The sequence below is a fragment of the Orbicella faveolata genome, unplaced genomic scaffold (assembly GCF_042242905.1).
Source record: "Orbicella faveolata isolate gen_17 unplaced genomic scaffold, um_ofav_v1 contig_46, whole genome shotgun sequence".
Lineage (NCBI taxonomy): Eukaryota > Metazoa > Cnidaria > Anthozoa > Scleractinia > Merulinidae > Orbicella > Orbicella faveolata.
In genome coordinates this window covers 29,602,501-29,620,067 of record NW_028301576.1, presented here as the reverse complement: position 1 = coordinate 29,620,067, position 17,567 = coordinate 29,602,501, and the positions used below count along the sequence as shown (strand labels likewise).

Below are 17,567 nucleotides of genomic sequence, written 5' to 3'. Positions count from 1 at the left end.
CGGCTATAAAACACCAGCAACATTTCCCATACCCAGCTGAGAAATGCCAGCCTTTTGACCAATCAATGACCTGTGAAATTATGCCTGTTTATTGTCACAGGATGTTACCACAAAAGCATCTATTGTATTGATCTAATATGTAACCCTTTCTGTCTTAAATTTCAAACACGCGTGCTATATTTATCTGTCTTTGCTCGCTGTCCTGTGAACATGTCGACCATGAACGACGATGCCAGTCATCTTGATCAAAACGATCAAAGTGACCATGAAGAGTGAGAAACAAACGTTCCTGTCCTTAATGAGAGGGCAAAGAAGACAAGCGGAAAGACATTCCGTAGACCGTTTGTTTTCCTGCACAAAAGGCTGGATTCAGTCCCTCAAAAGAGTAGACTCAAGAGTCTCCAGAAGGAGGGATGAATACAAGAGGTTGTCTTTCAGAGGTGACACACTCCAAAAGAAATTGGTCGTCATCTCCTGGCTTCGTTCCCAATGTTGTTGGGGAAGGATTTGTCCAGGTAAGCCTTGTAAAGGAGAGTAACTATTGCAAAGCCACCAAACAAGACAGTTTGCTCAACAAATGAAATTCAACTCATGTGATATGATAAGAGCGCCTATTGTTCAATCTATGGATATTCTGTGAACAGTAGTTTCTTCGATCGTCAGGCTGGCACGTGCTTTTGTGTTAGTAAAGCCATGAGGGGATTGGTGAATAGTCAAGTTGAATTTAGCGGAACTGCGATTAAAAATCACTCGCTCGTGAATCGTGTCGGCTAAACAGGCTACTGAGAAGATTATCATTGCCAATGTGATCTTATGTTTTCAGTGTGTTGCCCAGTTGTTTCACACAAAGCACCATCTTGAATGAATAACAATACGGACAGCCAGGCTCTGACTACATAAAATCGAAAATGGCAGTGGGCAGGAAATATCCGATGGATTAAAACATTTCACAGCACTTTCCAAACCGATGATACTGTTTGGTCGTTAATCACCACTCTATTAGTTGATGCTCCAATAATGGTATCAAAAAACTGCCCTATCACTGACTTGACATAAGATGTTAAGATCCGTATTTAAATCCAAAATTAAGGGTTTTGTTAGCAGGTCAAACTGTTGTTATGGCAACCTGTTGTCTCACGAAAATGGTAACAACGTGTTCATCGAAGGTTAGGCAATTTTTGATACCATATGTAGCATTGACTGTTAAAGAGTGGTAATAATGACCCACCAAAATCTGTCTTGGAAAGTGCTTAAAACTGTGTAGAGGCACCTTAATAGCCATGATCTTTTCCATTTTTTAGTGTTGTGAGCAATTTATAACCCACCTTTGAAATTCACATACACAGATATTTTCCATTCGTTGTAAACACGAATATTTTAAAAATTGACATGACTGCCTTTTATTTATTTGCAGGCTCACCTTTATCAAATCACATAATAAAGGTCATGCAATGGCCGATGTACACAGCAGACTGATGTCTGGAGATGAGTTAGTAAATGAATTTTCAACTGCTCATTCTGCCACAAAGATCTTTCTTGTTCTTGATCCTTACCTGCGTGAGTATGTGGAGTGTTATTAGATTTTGGGAGGGGGGTTAGTACTCTGTTATTGGGCGAGTCCAATTCTACTGTCATGAAACAAAAACCAAGATTAACAGTACTTAGTATGTGGACCTAGCGAAAATGTCGTAAAACGAGATGTTAGTGGAAAGAAAGGCATGCTGTCATGTTGCAAATGTTTTTTCGAATACATTGAAGCTAATTTGGCTCATCCAGGCTGAAAATCTCCGAAATGTCCTAAAAAATAATGTGTTTGGCAAAAAGCTCCAGTGGTCAATGGTTAGAGCACAGGGGTTTGTAAACAAATCATACTCTCTACAAGGTTTCAAATGGCCTTACTTCTAAGTAATAATGACTGATTTCCAAGTTTTAACTAAATAGGCCTCTTCACTGAAAGGCTAGTCTGACAGCCTGCATCCAGAGTAAAGAATCATAGTGATTTCTAGAAACAGACTTATTTAATCTTTATGCATATCAATCTAGTTCTTTGTTTAGTTTTACAAACAGGGTACATGTAGTTTGAATTGCCTGGTGGACGGTGATAAAACACAAACACTTAGTAAGCTTCTGTGTACAATGGGTTTTGTATCTTTCTGCAATAATAAATGACATCTAATGTTATAAAGAGAAATTTGTGAGCACCATGGTTTCCTTTTTATAAGCAACTTAGCCTGGCCATATCAGTATCAAAAGATAATAACCACAAATCAGTACATTGAGCTTTGATATTTTTGTTGATTATCACAGCAACTGCCACAAATACTTCTCAATCGTGTATGGTTGATTTGACCATCACGCCACCTCCCAAGGATGGAAGTAAGTTAAAAGGGTTAATTACTTAATGTGCAGTCATACTGTTACACATTTGTGTAATTTACATTAGTTTGGAAGAAAGTGTCATCTTTACATGTACATGCAGTATATTACTAGAGGGTTGCAACAGGCCAAAAATATTCAGGGAAAAAAATTCCATAAAGATCAGAAAAAACTCAGAGATTTTATTTGGAGTCAGGAAAAATTAAAATAATTTAACAACTGATTTCATAGCATTGAAGGCTGGAAGAAACATATGGGGTCACAGCAGTGATCTCATAATATCTTTCTTTAATAAAGAAGGCAAATCAGTTGAAAATTTACACTCTTGATGAATTAGTCTTCATTTCTTTGGTAAGGAAAATTGTATTTTTATCAGAAAAATGTCTGGGAATTTTGCCATTCCTCTTGTCCTACTTTTTCATTTTGCACCAGCACAAATGAATAAGATATAAAAACCACGGTGGCCATTCTTTCAATTATTTCAAATTTATGACTTAATGCAGAATATCTCAACGAATGTGTGATATAAGGGGCCCTGAATAAGAATGGATTTGATCATCTGAATTACTTGACTGTTTATTATTAAGAATCAACCTGGAGATTCCTGACGAGCGTGGCAAAGCGGGCAAATGACAAAGGTTAGACTCCTACCATGTACACTGTATTGTTTCATCTAAATTAGGTGATGAGTTATTTAACCTAAATTGTGTAGTTCCAGAAAATATCCATACCTCCCTCACGGAAGGGAATTTTTGTAAGTCCCCTCCACTGCTATGGAAATTTTGATTGAGTTTCATACATTTTTTAAATTTATTTGGTCTTATTGAACCCCCCACCCCCTCCCAGGAAATTGCAATCCCTTCTGTGTGGGGAGTATGGATATTTTCTGGAACTGAACATTATACCTTTAAAGGGGTAAGATACTTGTAGTCTTCACTGTAGGTGTCAGTCGAGGTTTAACAATCTAACTTGTTTCTTGGTGTAAATGGACAATGCAATTTAACAGAGTTAACAACAATGAGTGCATGTGCTCGCCTCTGGTAGACAGCGGTGTTTTTGACATGTGCATGCATCAGGATTCCATGTGCTCCTGTACGGAAGCGTGTTGGCAGCCTTCACAACTTTAGCGTTTACAGAGAGTGTTGTTTTGCATGGGAGCATGTATTCAACCATTCCCCCTCCCCTCCCACCTTCCCTCTTTCCACTTTTAGACAGTTCATTGTGACAGGTGCCTGTCTCCCCTTCCATGGTCTCATGGCCCGGTTTCCAGGATTTGCCAGCAAAGTAGCAGTCTCTATCTAGGAGCTGCATGGATGTCTTAGGCACACAACCTCCATTTAACAAATGATGCACTTGTTAGTACATATAATTAGGAAGTGTTAGCGATTATTACTGTTTGACTTTAGTATTGTACCCTATTTATACTAGGGGGACAATTAAACTAAACCTGGTAACAGAAATTAACAACTGAAACTCACTGCAATATTTACATACACACCTACATGCATACAGTCATACATACATGCATGCATACATGATCATGCCTCTCACATTTTAGGTAGCTTAAATTAGCTAATATCTTCGAGAACATAAATATGACAAAATAATATTAATACTTATACAATAAATATGCTAGAAATGATGAAAGACCTAAACTATGTACCTAATAATGCTACTGAAAAGAGAACTGAGCAACGACGTTTCGGTGTCATCCTGGCACCATTTTCAAGTTAAAAAATATTTGTGCAAAAAGTAAACTAATTTATACCAATGGTAGAGGTGCGAAATTGAATAAATTAAGATTAAGATAGCTGTTCAATGTTCATGTTCATTCCAATGAAGTGTCAAACACTGGTAATGAGTTCAGTGTCTGTTCAAAACCTAAACAAATACTTTTGCGTGAATGGAGTCTGACTGAAAAGGATTTGTTGTCATCATGCAGCCGATTGATTTGAACATTTGTGTACATGTGTGTGTTTTCAGATGTGGGTACTTCGTCTGAAAATCTATCCTTTTTTGGAATGGACAAAAAGGGTAAGCTGCAACACAATAATGTTAGCTGAGCTCTTAAATTACACTGTGCATATTCTGTCATTCTGCCAGGCCATGTGAGTTTTGTATTAATTAGTTGGTTTCCATGAATGAATGAGAGGGGTGGTGGTGAGAGCTTTCCAATGATCCAATTGACTTGAGAAATAATTAGGGAACATATATTTTTGCCCCACCCCTCCTCTCCCTTGGGGCAGAGGTAAAAAAATTATAAACAGTGGACAGCTTTACAGTTTTAACTTAATTTTTACAGAATAATTTGTAGAACTTACTGATGCATTTTATGAAATTGGTTTAGTTACCTGACTGCAGTGAAACATTTTGAAATTGAAATTATTTCTTTCCTATGGGCTGATTGTACCTTGCTAACATGAAGAAATACCATATTGTAACTTAGAAGGTTTTGAGGTGACAGTTAATGTCCATTTGTGTAGATCTGTTAATCAAGAAAGTGAATGCTCAAAAAAAATTAACTTTAAGGTGCAAGTATTTATTAATCTTCCTAGTTACCGGAAAATACGAAGGTCACACTGAGGAGGTGGCATCACTGGCAATGTTGATGTTGAAAATGACAGCCAGCAACACATTGCCACCTTTTTTGATGCACACTTTCAACAAGGTAAGTGTCCTTTAGTAGTGGATTTCTAAACATTCCTTCAAATGAATTGTGCACGGTTTGCAATACATTCTGGGGACTGATTTTTTATAACAGTTAAATTGGTTGCTTATTAACTATATGTCACCTGAGTTACTCCCTTCTTTGAAGTAGCTCACAACAAACAAGCTTTACTTGTCACTGCAAGTACCTGTATTAAAACTCTCCCTGTTGTTGATGCTAACTTTAAGTGGCAGTCCCACTAAAAGCGGTCCACTCGACTTTGGGACCAAAAATGATTTTCCTTCATTTTTTGTCAGTGAAAAGGGTTTGACACAAATACATCAACTAGTGAGACAATCTCAGATAGTGCAGAGTGTAATGCAGGACTGTCATTAAGCTTTGAGGCATCCTTTGTCTGTATCTAGTGACTCTTAACTTGTTGGTTTGAGTGAATTGTGTCAACAGCAGGCAAGTTCACCCATAACATTAAGAGCCCAACAAGCATACGACACCGGTTTTTATGGGTTATGGCCGTTAATGTCAGCTCTGTAATGTACAGCAGTTGTAATCCAGTCATCTACATAGGTGACGAGTAGTGATCCCAAAGACATCTTGGGCTTTGCCCCTTGACAAAGATGGGTGTATACTGTAGAAACCTTGATTTTAGTCATTCATGTAATGTCATCATTGTGAGTGTGTGCACTTATCAGAGAAAAATAACTCGACATCACTTTTTTCAACATAAACTTGTATTTCTTAATCTTAATCTTTTGATGGATAAACAGCAAGAACAACAACTGTCATGGACAATTGCCATGCTTTCACGCATCTCAGCATCCCAGTGTTCCTAGAAGGCCCCATTATTGGCAATTTCTGCCGATTGCAATACTACAAATGCTATGCCTTGTTGTTTACAAATGACACATAAACCATTATGTCCAGCAACATTTCTTGGACTGTACAGCCCACAACAAATAATTACCTCAAATAAATCAGCATGGCTGATTAGCTCAGGCAGACCCAAGTTCAACACCTTGGCCAAGCTCGTAAATAGTCAACTGGTTTGCCTTCTTCCAGTTGGGGTTTTTAACCTTGTTGTTTGATTTGATTCATTTGTTCCTGACATTGAATTTATTCTTTATGAACAGACCGACGGTAAATAAAGGATATTTATTTATTTTAGCTACATATATGACAGTAACTTGGTCATCTTGAATTGTGTACGAGATGCACAGCTTTAGCATTGTATATATACTTTTGCATTGCTTTTGAGTAACCTCTTTGGTGTCTTTTTACTGCGTTAAGAAGACCACCCAAGTGACTTTCCATACTCGTAGATGGGCATATATATTCAGAGTACCATTTGTGGTCGTTCTTGCTTAGAGAGAAAGCAGATGATGATGGCAAGTTGTTTCTGATTTGCATAGATCTTTTTCCAGATGACTTACACAGCGTATTAAAGTGACATCCATAATTTTTTCTCTAATTCTTTAGTAATAGAAATGTAGACCATATAGAGTGACATCCATAATCATTTCTCATTTCTCTTTAGCAACAGAAATGTAGACCATGCAGAGTGATTTCCGGAAGGTGTTGTTAGCAGCATATTCAGAGTAACATCCATTGTTGGTTGAGCTTGTGCATACCATAGCATGTTGTATGGAGCACGCATGTATAGAACATGCAATCATGTACAAACTTAAATGCACATAACTGTTCTTTGTAGTGTCTTGAATGAGATGATACAATGAAGAGTTGTAGGTAGTTTCAGTGCTTTCAGTGTCTTGGTAATGTATTACCATTCAGAATCATGAACATTTAGGCATATTGTACTCAAACAGCAGTCTGCAAAATAATGTGTTACAAAAACAATCAGTAAGCAGTTAACATTGGTAAAATATACCTTGCTCCCCTAATACTAACTTAAATCAAGTTCAAATAAATTCCCAACCCCTCAAAATACATACGACTAACTTACATTTCAACTCTGATGGCCTGCATCTTGACTACAGGTAGTGAGGAGTCACTACCTCACCACGGCACACAATGACCTCACTCTTAGAAGCGAGATCATGTTTCCACCGAGAAACAACACATTTTATTTGGTTCATCGTATATTTTTCTCCTCTACAATTTTTACTTAATCTTTTGTATATCTGTAAACTACATGGGTATACATGTGGTTAATGTTATTAAAAATCAAACCCAAATATGAAAATAAGAAACTTGTGCTCAAGCAAAGTCAACAAAACAAAAAGATTTAGCCAACAATAAAATCATTCCTACATATCCTGACAAAATAACTAGCAATAGAAAACAATGTGCTCTAGCTGCTTACATTTAGACAAACAAAAATGGGCTTATGATCACTATAATATGACTCCAATGTACCAGAACTTTGAACTTGTTGTGGAATATTAGTGTATATGTGGTCTATTTGAGTTTTATAATCTGTTGTGTACTGTTTTATCAGCTGAGTGTAACCCTTTTGCTTGATCATATATCCCACAAGAGCTTTCTGCTCAGAGGTAGGTTCCATAAAATTGACATTAAAGTCTCCTAAAATTATGACTGGAGTCTGTGGTTCTCAAAGAATAGTGCGATGTAAATGTTCTAACGCTTCAATTAATTTAGGAAATACAACTTTTGATTTAGATCGATATATCCCAACAACATGTATCTTGTTACAACCAGGTAAATTGATAATAACAACAGTCATTTCTGTATTGTTGTAGTTTAATCTAAAGGGGTCACAGGTGCACTCTACATCATTTCTGATATACACAGCTGATCCATACGGTGTTCTAGTATTGTTCTGTGGATCATAGTCATTTCTGTAGAGGCGAAAGTTGGCCATGTCATATGCCTCATCACTGTCCCTTGAACATAAAGCTGTCTCAACGAATGCATTCACATGTGCTGCTTGTACACTATAATCACACGCTACATCTTCAATATGGAGATGTAAAGATCTCACGTTTAGGAACAAAATTTTGAAGTTGCTTTTGTTACTTGGTGCTTCATAAAGAAAGGAAATGCATGGTTTTAAAGATGCCTCTGATCTTAATCTAGACATTTCAGATGCAACTTTCTTGCTCACAGGTATCTTTTTCTCATTTAAGTTTAAGATATGCAAACTTGAAAGATTCCGAAGTCTGCTTAGACCAACATAATGCATATGTTCTCTCGTTGAAGCTGGTAAATCAACAACTGCTTCATTAAGCGTGTCACCTTGACAACGATGTATTGTTTTGGCCGCAGCTGGTCGTAAAGGGAATTGTCTACGAAGAACTTGAACTTGATTTCTTTTGTACAATCTAAATTGCCTTGTGATTTCTAAGATTGGTGTCCAGGTGCTTTGTATTTGTACATTATACAAATGAGAATATTCTCTTCGCCAGTGATGACCGATCTTAGGATCCTGAAACATTACCCATATAATACTTGGTCTAGTAGAGTCCGGTACTCTGTAATCAATTTTTTCAACTGTACATTCTGTTCCATTAGTCATACCATCAAGGACAGACACATTTGTTGTTAGGTCATACTTTGCTGTAACATGGACAGAACAAACAGAAAATAATCCCATGGTTTTGGTTGGATCATTTGGGATTTTTTGTTTCAGTCTTTCCTTTAGTTCATCGGACAGATCTCCAATTACAATGTCAACTGCGCAAATATTAACTTTTTGGTTTTTGGAGTTATTAAATATTTTAACATTGTGACTGTCTACTGCTTGGTTAGTACTAAACAAGTGAGTGATGTTCATGGGATAATCACTTTCTCCTGGCTTTACTTTTAAAATCCTTTTAGGACCTCAATACCTTGCTCTGTGTGTTTTCCTTCTCTAAGGCGATTTAAAAGCTCTGCAAATTCTTTGTCATCTTTCTGTCTCATAATTTCTGACAATTCATACATCTTAAAATGTTCTTGCCAAATATTTGTGGCTAATGCACTGTAGGCACTTCCTGAATTCTCAAAAATCCACTTGTCAAAAACTGGCTTTAACTGAAACAGGTCACCAACAGTGATCAAATTAACCCCTCCAAATGGTTTTGGCGTACCCATGATCTGCTGTAAGCATAAATTCAAGAACGTGAACATGCCACTGCCTACCATACTAATCTCATCTATGAAAATAACCTGAAGTTTTCTCAGCTGTGCTCTAATAGTGTTAAGTCTCTCTCTGTCAAGTGTACAATACTCAAAACCTCGATTAGCAGGTATTTTAAAAGCAGAGTGAAGAGTGTTACCACTGATATTAAATGCTGCTTTTCCTGTTGGTGCCACTTTAAGTACTTTAACGTCATCAGGGTTTTCACCTGGAACACTATTTAAGTACCTGATCAAAGCTTCATATAAAGCATTAGTAACTGTAGTTTTGCCAACACCAGCCCCACCACTTAAAAAAAGTCTAAGTGCTTCATCACTAGTTTTGATGGATTTCAACACATGATAGAAGAATTCCATTTGCTTTACATTAAGTGAACGAACAAGTTTCCGAAAATCATCATCAGTCATGCGTTTTACTACAAGATCTTCATCGTCATTTGCTCTTGGAAAGATGCCGATATCATCCATTAAATCATATTGATAGTGTTGTTTATCTGTGCTTGGATCAAAGCATCCAAATAACGGACTTGGTTTTGCTCCTATCTCTTGGTCTTGTTCGTCTCTATGTTGAGTATTTGGGGCCACATCTACAAATTCTTTCAGTTCATCATTTTCAATATTTTCTATTGCATCATCAAGCACTTCTGCATTACAATCATATTGCCGTCTGTTCTGAACTATTGTGTTCTTAAGTTGTTCATATCTCTCTTGGTAACTTTTGCAGTTTTGGATAAGATCTTTGTTTTCATTCCTCCAAGGAGTGTACAGCATTAACTGTTCTCTGCTATAGTTCTCAGGGTCCTTGTTTTTGTTAAATCTTACTGAACGAATAATTTTAGATTTTTGTCTTTTAACTAGTTTCAATCCACCTTTTAGTTCATATTCTTCACATATTTCTGTCTTATCATTGGTGAGATCATCATCAACATTATCATCAAAATCATTCTCAGGTAAGTAATCATCAGAAGTAGACGTTTTAACTTGACCCACATGTTCTACCTGACTTTTATTTTGCTTGACACGGTTATACCACGCTACAAAATCAGCCAGACACAATTCTTTTAATTGTTTTGGTCGTCTTTGGTATCTTTTGATAAAGTTGTCTGATTCAATATCTTCAGAGCTATCAGGTAGTTCTTGAAGCTTATCCATTGATTTTAGTAGGAATGTTCTTTCCTCAGGGTTGGATGTGTTAATAAACTGGAATTCACGAGATGACCTTCTTAAAGGCATTTGGAAAACCAAATACACTGCTTCTTGTGCACTGATCTCGACAGCATTGAGAAATTTGTTTCCAATGTGTCTGACTTTGTTTATAATGTCTTGATTACCAGAGCTTGCTTCTTCAGATGCTTTTCTTAGTAATTTGCTCATTCCTCTTTGTCCTTTAGTAATATATGACAAAATGTAAACAGCACAAGCATAAGGATCCAAGATAAACTGTATATCCATGTTAGCTTGCCAAGCTTTCAATAAATCAGAGTTGTAACTATTGATTCTTATTTCAGATGGAGATCTTTTTAGCAGAAGTGTGTCACGCTTCAGTGAATATCTCACGGCCGTGACATATTGTTGCTCTGTGAAACCCAGTTTCTGGAGAAATTCTCCAAAATTCATTTCATTGTCGTATTTTAAATTGTCTAATAAGTCGTTTATTTTTTCACAATTTTTCTTTACTAAACCCTCTTCATTTTCATTTAAAGTGTTTTCACTAAGAGGTTCTAAAATCATTGTTCTTGGCATTGGTGGTAATGGAAAATTGAATCTGCAAATCTTATGACCCTGTTTTTTGCATGTTTTTGAGTGTTGGTATCTCTGTAAATTAACCAAATCACCCAGTTTTTCTGAATCTGCCTTACATGCAACATACCTATCAACGAATTTAGCAATATCATCATTTGAATTTTTTCCATATTGAGGAGCCTCTTTCACCCAGAATAAAGAATGTATGTGTGGAGAACCACGTTGTTGGAATTCAACCCTATAGAAAAAATCAATTACTTCACCAATGGGCTTCAGTGCACTTTTCAAAATGTCACGAAGAAACAACTGCACCATGTGTTCAAAGTTTCTAGCACAAGTGACAGGATCACTTTTAATTAAGTCTGATTTTTTTTGCCACGTCATAAATTGGATTTCGTTGTCAGTATAATTTTTCTCATCAACAAGCCGCCCTAATATCTGAAGCAAATGTGTCCATCTGGTCTCTGCTGCTGAAAATGAACAGAACCACGTAGGCTTACCGAGTTGACGAATCATTGCAAATAAGTCCTTTTTGCATCTCTCAAAGTACGGAGGGGACCCCCTTGGATTTCTAAATACTCTGAAGCCTTCATCGAGGTGTATCAACTTTTCCCAAGATCCAGCTGATTTCAAATCACCGGCTGTATACTTTTTACCTTTTCTTTTGCACTTGCGAAGAGCAAGTGATGCACTGCCTTGAATCTGTTTGATTTGCAATTTCTTCAGTTTATAAAAAATGTTAGGGATGCTCTGTGCTACTCTTCTATCTTGACTTCGCAATTCCCACTTCCAAATTGTACTATAATGCACTGGTACTATTCTTTCACTATTATCAGCTCTTCGTTTTCCACAAAATATTGTGGGAAATGACAAAAATTCTGAATCTTTATCAATAAATATCCCTAAAGGTCTGTTGCCTTCAGCTGGTGCAAAGCTCATTATGTTCTCCCCATGTTCAGTCATGTCTGGTTCTTGCAGCAAAGTGTCCATAATTCCTGAAGGGCGTTCTGTTTCTTCACACCAGTTTTCATCACTGTCACTTTCACTGTCGTCATTGGAATTGCCTTTCTCTGCAAACATATTCTGTTCACCCTGGTTCTTTCCTTTTTCATAAACATCTTCAGCTGTATTTGAGCTTTTCACATTTTGCCCTTCAATAAATTGTGACATCTCCCCACCATTTCCATTCAGTGTATTCAACCATCTATCAGCAACTTGTACACCTTCATTCTGAAATAATTTGCTTGTCTGAACTAAATATTTTGCAGCTTCTAATACTTTGCTAGGTCTGATGCTCTGAAAGTGGTAGTAATGTTTGTAACTAAGACGTCTTTTTAGCTTTATTGGAATGGTCTGTGATTCATTAACTGGTCTTGGTAGAACATTTACAGTCAAATTAACATCAGCTGGTACATTGATAACATTCCCATGAATACTCAACTGACCACCAGTAGGTAATTCCCTAATCTGCATAAATGGTATACGTGGTGATATGAGCCTTTCTTCAAGAACACTCAGATTTAGTATTTCTGGTTTATCAGGAAATATCATTTTGTTGGCTTTTGCACAACTTGGTAATTTACCATCTTTAAGGTTAGAATGACATGTTGAACAAATCCACTCGGTGTTATTTATACTCTTAATTCCAGTCAGGCATAATTTAAGAATATTTTGAGGGCATATTTTATAAAGATTTGGATTACATTTTGTCACAGATGATCTGTACCATAACTGATCACTGGAAGTGCAGATATATTCTGGGCCACATTTGATATTCCTATGAAATGTTTCAATCAGTTCGGACATTGTCAAAATGTGAACAGATTCTCTGCTGTGGCAAGTCTGCTGTTTAGTTTCCTGAAAATCATTTCTTTTTCTTTTTGTACATGTAGCCTCTTGTTGGAAATGATTTATGCCACTAGAATCTCTTGACCTTTTTCTATTCTGTCCAGGGTCATGGCTCTTGTTTACAATGTTAATTCCATTCTGTGTACTATCCATCATATTTTGGAACCGAGCTTTGTTTCTCTTGTTGTTTAGTTGAACTTTGTCTGGATTTGCTTGTTTATACTTTTTAAAATCTCGTCTTTGGCATTCTTTCACTTTCTCTAGATTGTTTGCTCGTCTTTTTGTTTTTACTTGTTTCTGTATATGTTTGACTTTCTCTGGATTTGCTTCTTTATGTTTTAGAAAATCTCTTTGGCATTCTTTCACTTTTTCTAGATTACATTCTCGTCTTTTTGTTTTTGTTTGTTTGTCCATTTGTTTGACTTTCTCTGGATTTGCTTCTTTATATTTTAGAAAATCCTGTCTTTGGCATTCTTTTACTTTCTCTTGATTACATTCTCGCCTTTTTGTTTTTGTTTGTTTGTCCATTTGTTTGACTTTCTCTGGATTTGCTTCTTTATATTTTAGAAAATCCTGTCTTTGGCATTCTTTTACTTTCTCTTGATTACATTCTCGCCTTTTTGTTTTTGTTTGTTTGTCCATTTGTTTGACTTTCTCTGGATTTGCTTCTTTATATTTTAGAAGATCCTGTCTTTGTCATTGTTTTACTTTCTCTAGATTACATTCTCGTCTTCTTATTTTTTTTTGTTTGTCCAATTGTTTGACTTTCTCTGGATTTGCTTTTTTATAATTTAGAAAATCTTGTCTTTGGCATTCTTTTACTTTCTCCAGATTACATTCCCGTCTTTTCGCTTTTGTTTGTTTGTCCATCTGCTTGACTTTAACAGGATTTGCTATTTTATAGGTTTTTGAAGCTTGCCTTTGACATTCCCGTGATTTTTCAAGATTTTCTTTTCGTTTCTGTTGTTTCTTCTTATTCTCGCTAACTCTGAATTGCCTATTAGCCCTTTTCTCTTTCATATATTGCCTCGTGAACGCTTTTCCAGAGGGTCACTGGCAATAGAAGTGTCTAGAGATTTTTGGTTCACTGGACTGACAATCTGTGTGATGCATGCTTGATTTCTATCATTTAGTAATGTAGTTTCCTCCTGTGTTTCACTCTGATGTCTTTGCAGTATATTTAATTCTTCATTCTCTACTGGAGTAGTTGAAACATAATGAATTTCATCTAAATGACCTATATAAATCGTTCTGGGTCTTCCCTGCATGTTGACGGGATTTATCACATTACTCTCTACAAAGTTCTCAGCGCTTTCTGTGATATAAATTGTACAGTTTAATGCATTAGCAACTGCTTGTATAATGAGATTGTCACACCAAGTTCCCTGTCTAGACATGTTATTTAAATATTCCAACCATGAGTATTCAATGTTGCTTTCAATAAACGATTCAGGGTGATATCTCAAATGCTCAATCCCAACTGCGCGTACCTGTAAGTGATAAGCTGCAGTGCCATATAACTGATGTGAAACTGCTCTAAAAAAACAGTCTCCTGCACCACCAACATCTAATGGTCTTAATCCCATCTGAGCTAATCTGAATGCTAAAACTAACATGGACGGACTTTCACACGTTTGGTTGACTTCTGATGACATTCTATTACTTTGAACTGTTTCTGACGACTCCATAAAAAAGACAGGTCCAGGATTCGTTTCAACATCGTTGGCCAATCTAATCAGCAGCGGAAAGTAAAAGCGATACAGCCACATTTGGGTCAACCAAAGCCCAGCGTAATAATTCATTTGCCATAAACGTACTTGCCTCTGTAATACACGTAGGTATATCGCCTCCAGATAGAACATAAACAACAAAGTCGACCAAAACTGCTCCTTCACACAATATTAGATTGTGACGTCATCTAAGCGCTGATTGAAAGTAGCGTCATCCGGTGTGCGAAAGGAACTGAATCAGATCCTGCTGTGGAAAAATTTACGCTTAACATGTTATTTAGTTATAATTTTTTCTTCGGTGATATATACTGCTCACAAACGTGACTTTGAAGCGCTCACGCTTCGGTTGGTGAAATGTTTAATAACCGTGGGATCAGCTCAATTTCATTGGCTGCTCGACTTAATTTGATTACTTTGTTGACTTTGAAAGCAATTTTCGGCAAAGGTGAAAATTGAGCTTGAACCGAAAAACAATAATGACAGGCCATTAGAATCACTTGCGAGTCATGTTTGGTTACATTCAGCGTACAGCTATCATCAGGCAAGGAAAAAGTGTGTGTGACAATCAAAGTAGGGGTCATGAACTTGTTTTGATCTGGTTAACTGGCATGTTTCCAACGACCTTCAAAAAAGAGAAGAAATCACATTACATTTGTTTTCGATTTCCATACCTACTTGAGTAATGACGCGTTTGATCGAGAAATACAAAGTAACTGAGAAATTATTGCGATATTAAAACTTGGAGAGAACTAAACACGGCTACACGGCTAAAGTTTCACGTCACTGATGCAAAATTCGATTATCCAGTGATTCAAAATAGTCAAGGAGCCCAGTTTGTTAAATTAATTTGTTCGCTTTAAATTTATTTATTTATTATTTCATACAAGTTATTGCATACAGGTGGATTGCAAAATTTTGTGAAATAATCGGAGGCATGTCCATTGCTGACATATCAAGACGCCACAAGGTAAATGTTGGCGAAATAACCACTACCGTGGCGGTATGGCTGAATTACTCACGGCATTGTTTCTCAATTCTCAGAATGAAGCGTGCAAAGCTGAACGAATATTTGCTGAAGAGCATTGATAGCATTGCCAGTTTAATTCAGGTCGTCTGGAAGGAAACTAAGAATTTCCAAATCATCTCTTGAAAGCTTTTAAGTGTCACTGAATTTTAATTGTGGAGAAAAAGGCGCCACGATTAAGGCGACACGGAGTCTGCAACACATGTAATTATTGACAAGTCAGATCTTATGATACAGACTAATGAAAAATTAAATTGTAAATAATGCTAAATTCTAAAGCTCAAAGCCCGTGAAAGCAAGACGTGCTAGCCACTGAAGAGAAGCATACGTTCTTTCGAGAGACAAAAAATAGTGGGCACCCCTGCTCGGTTCACTTCCGGTTTGTATTTACCTTGATAGTCTGCTAGGGTTTTTTCTCTTACAATTACTGTTTGTCACAACAGCTTTTAAATTTTACTCTAGTGTTTAAGTTGATTTTTTTTTATTTTGAATTCAATAGTAAGTTGAAGAAGAATACGTGACAATTTAGCTTTTCACGCCAACTTTGTAACTTGATACTTTTCTTTTCCCCGCGAAGGTATGTAACATGAAACCTTTGTTTTCTCCAAAACACACGGAAGATGTAATTGGTTTTTCTTTCGTCGCTGGAGATAGATGGAGGAAAGTTAAATATCTGATGAAGAAATGGAAAAGAAACGATTTTGTTTTTCTCAAAACGCAAATTTTATTTTTCACCGATTAACAAGAACTAATTTAATTATCAAATAGTCACGGAATACAAGTACCACTTGTTGCCGCCAAAACCATTCAAATTTATACACCTTGATATCGATTATTAGATACAACTGAGAACATTGACGAGAAGTATTGAACGTAAACAGCGCCACCTGGTCGAGATTATCTCCTACATTGGTGAACGAGGTCCCTTAAAGACTGATTAAATTAATTCATACTATCACAGCTGCCACGGAGTCTGAAGCAATATCTGAGCACTTTCCTGGTTTCTTTTGTCAAAAATGTACAATTTGACAAGTTTTGATGCCAAACTCGGGAATTTTTTTGGGCCATTTACAGAGACAACTAAAGCCGCTAAGGAGATGCAATACGTTACCCTTCTTTATTTGAACCTGACAAACACATTATTTTAAGTTGAAAAAAGCAGATGATATTTATTGAACCAACCTTGGGGTAATTCCAAAAGACACGTAGTCACAGTAGCGTTTTTTTCACTAAAAAGGGATAAGTGGCGTTACTAGAAAAACAACTGTCGTCCTCAGTCACATCACATGGCAAAAACCACGTGGCTCTGGGAATGAAAACGGAGTGTGGGACCCTAACGATGCAAGGACGCATGCGTCTTACTTATTGGGTTCTACCACAAGGAAGAGCACTTAACGTTTGTGTGTGATCCCGTATGAAATATATCTTCCGCCTAATGTATAGTCGACGCGAACGTTAACTTATCTGTGCATGCGTTTAGAGCAAATTGGTTTCGTTTTAGTACCACAAGGAGAGCAAGAACTTTTCTGAAACAAATATATAGCTTTGTTGTCAGCAAATAGAGGTAGGTAAAACAAGTTTTACTTAAGTAACCCACCCGACCCCCTTGCCGTAATGTTAATTAATTAATTAAAATTAATGAATTAAACAAACATTAAAGTTTACACCTTAGCGCCATAGGGCCATAGTGCCATAGCGCCATAGCGACTTAGTTCCTTAGCGGCAGGCAACCCCCATAACCTTCCCAATAGTGCACTCTGCACTAAAAAGCAATTTATTATTTTCCAATTCCGTATTTTTGCTTTGCTACGAGCCAAAATTGAATTTTGGCCGAACTGAGGTTGCCGACTGTGGTCAGAAAGGTAAAATTCACCGATTTTGTGAAGCGTGCTACGTCGCCTAAAATGCAGCTCACGGAATTTCGTTTTCATATGAATTTTAAGGTACATTCATTACTTTGACTGATGAAATATGGAAACTTTTTGAAAAATTCTAAGCTTACCAGCGAGGCTGGAAGACACCCTACTCCGAGGCCTTTGATCACCTACTAAAATTTAGCCAAATTTGATGAGGAAAATCTCAAAGG

The 17,567-nt window shown here is 36.8% G+C and overlaps 1 pseudogene; it reads right to left on the bottom strand.

The window, feature by feature from the left end:
- Positions 1 to 7,119: 7,119 nt before the first annotated feature.
- LOC149099572 (uncharacterized) lies at positions 7,120 to 13,369 on the bottom strand (annotated as a pseudogene).
- Positions 13,370 to 17,567: the final 4,198 nt, after the last annotated feature.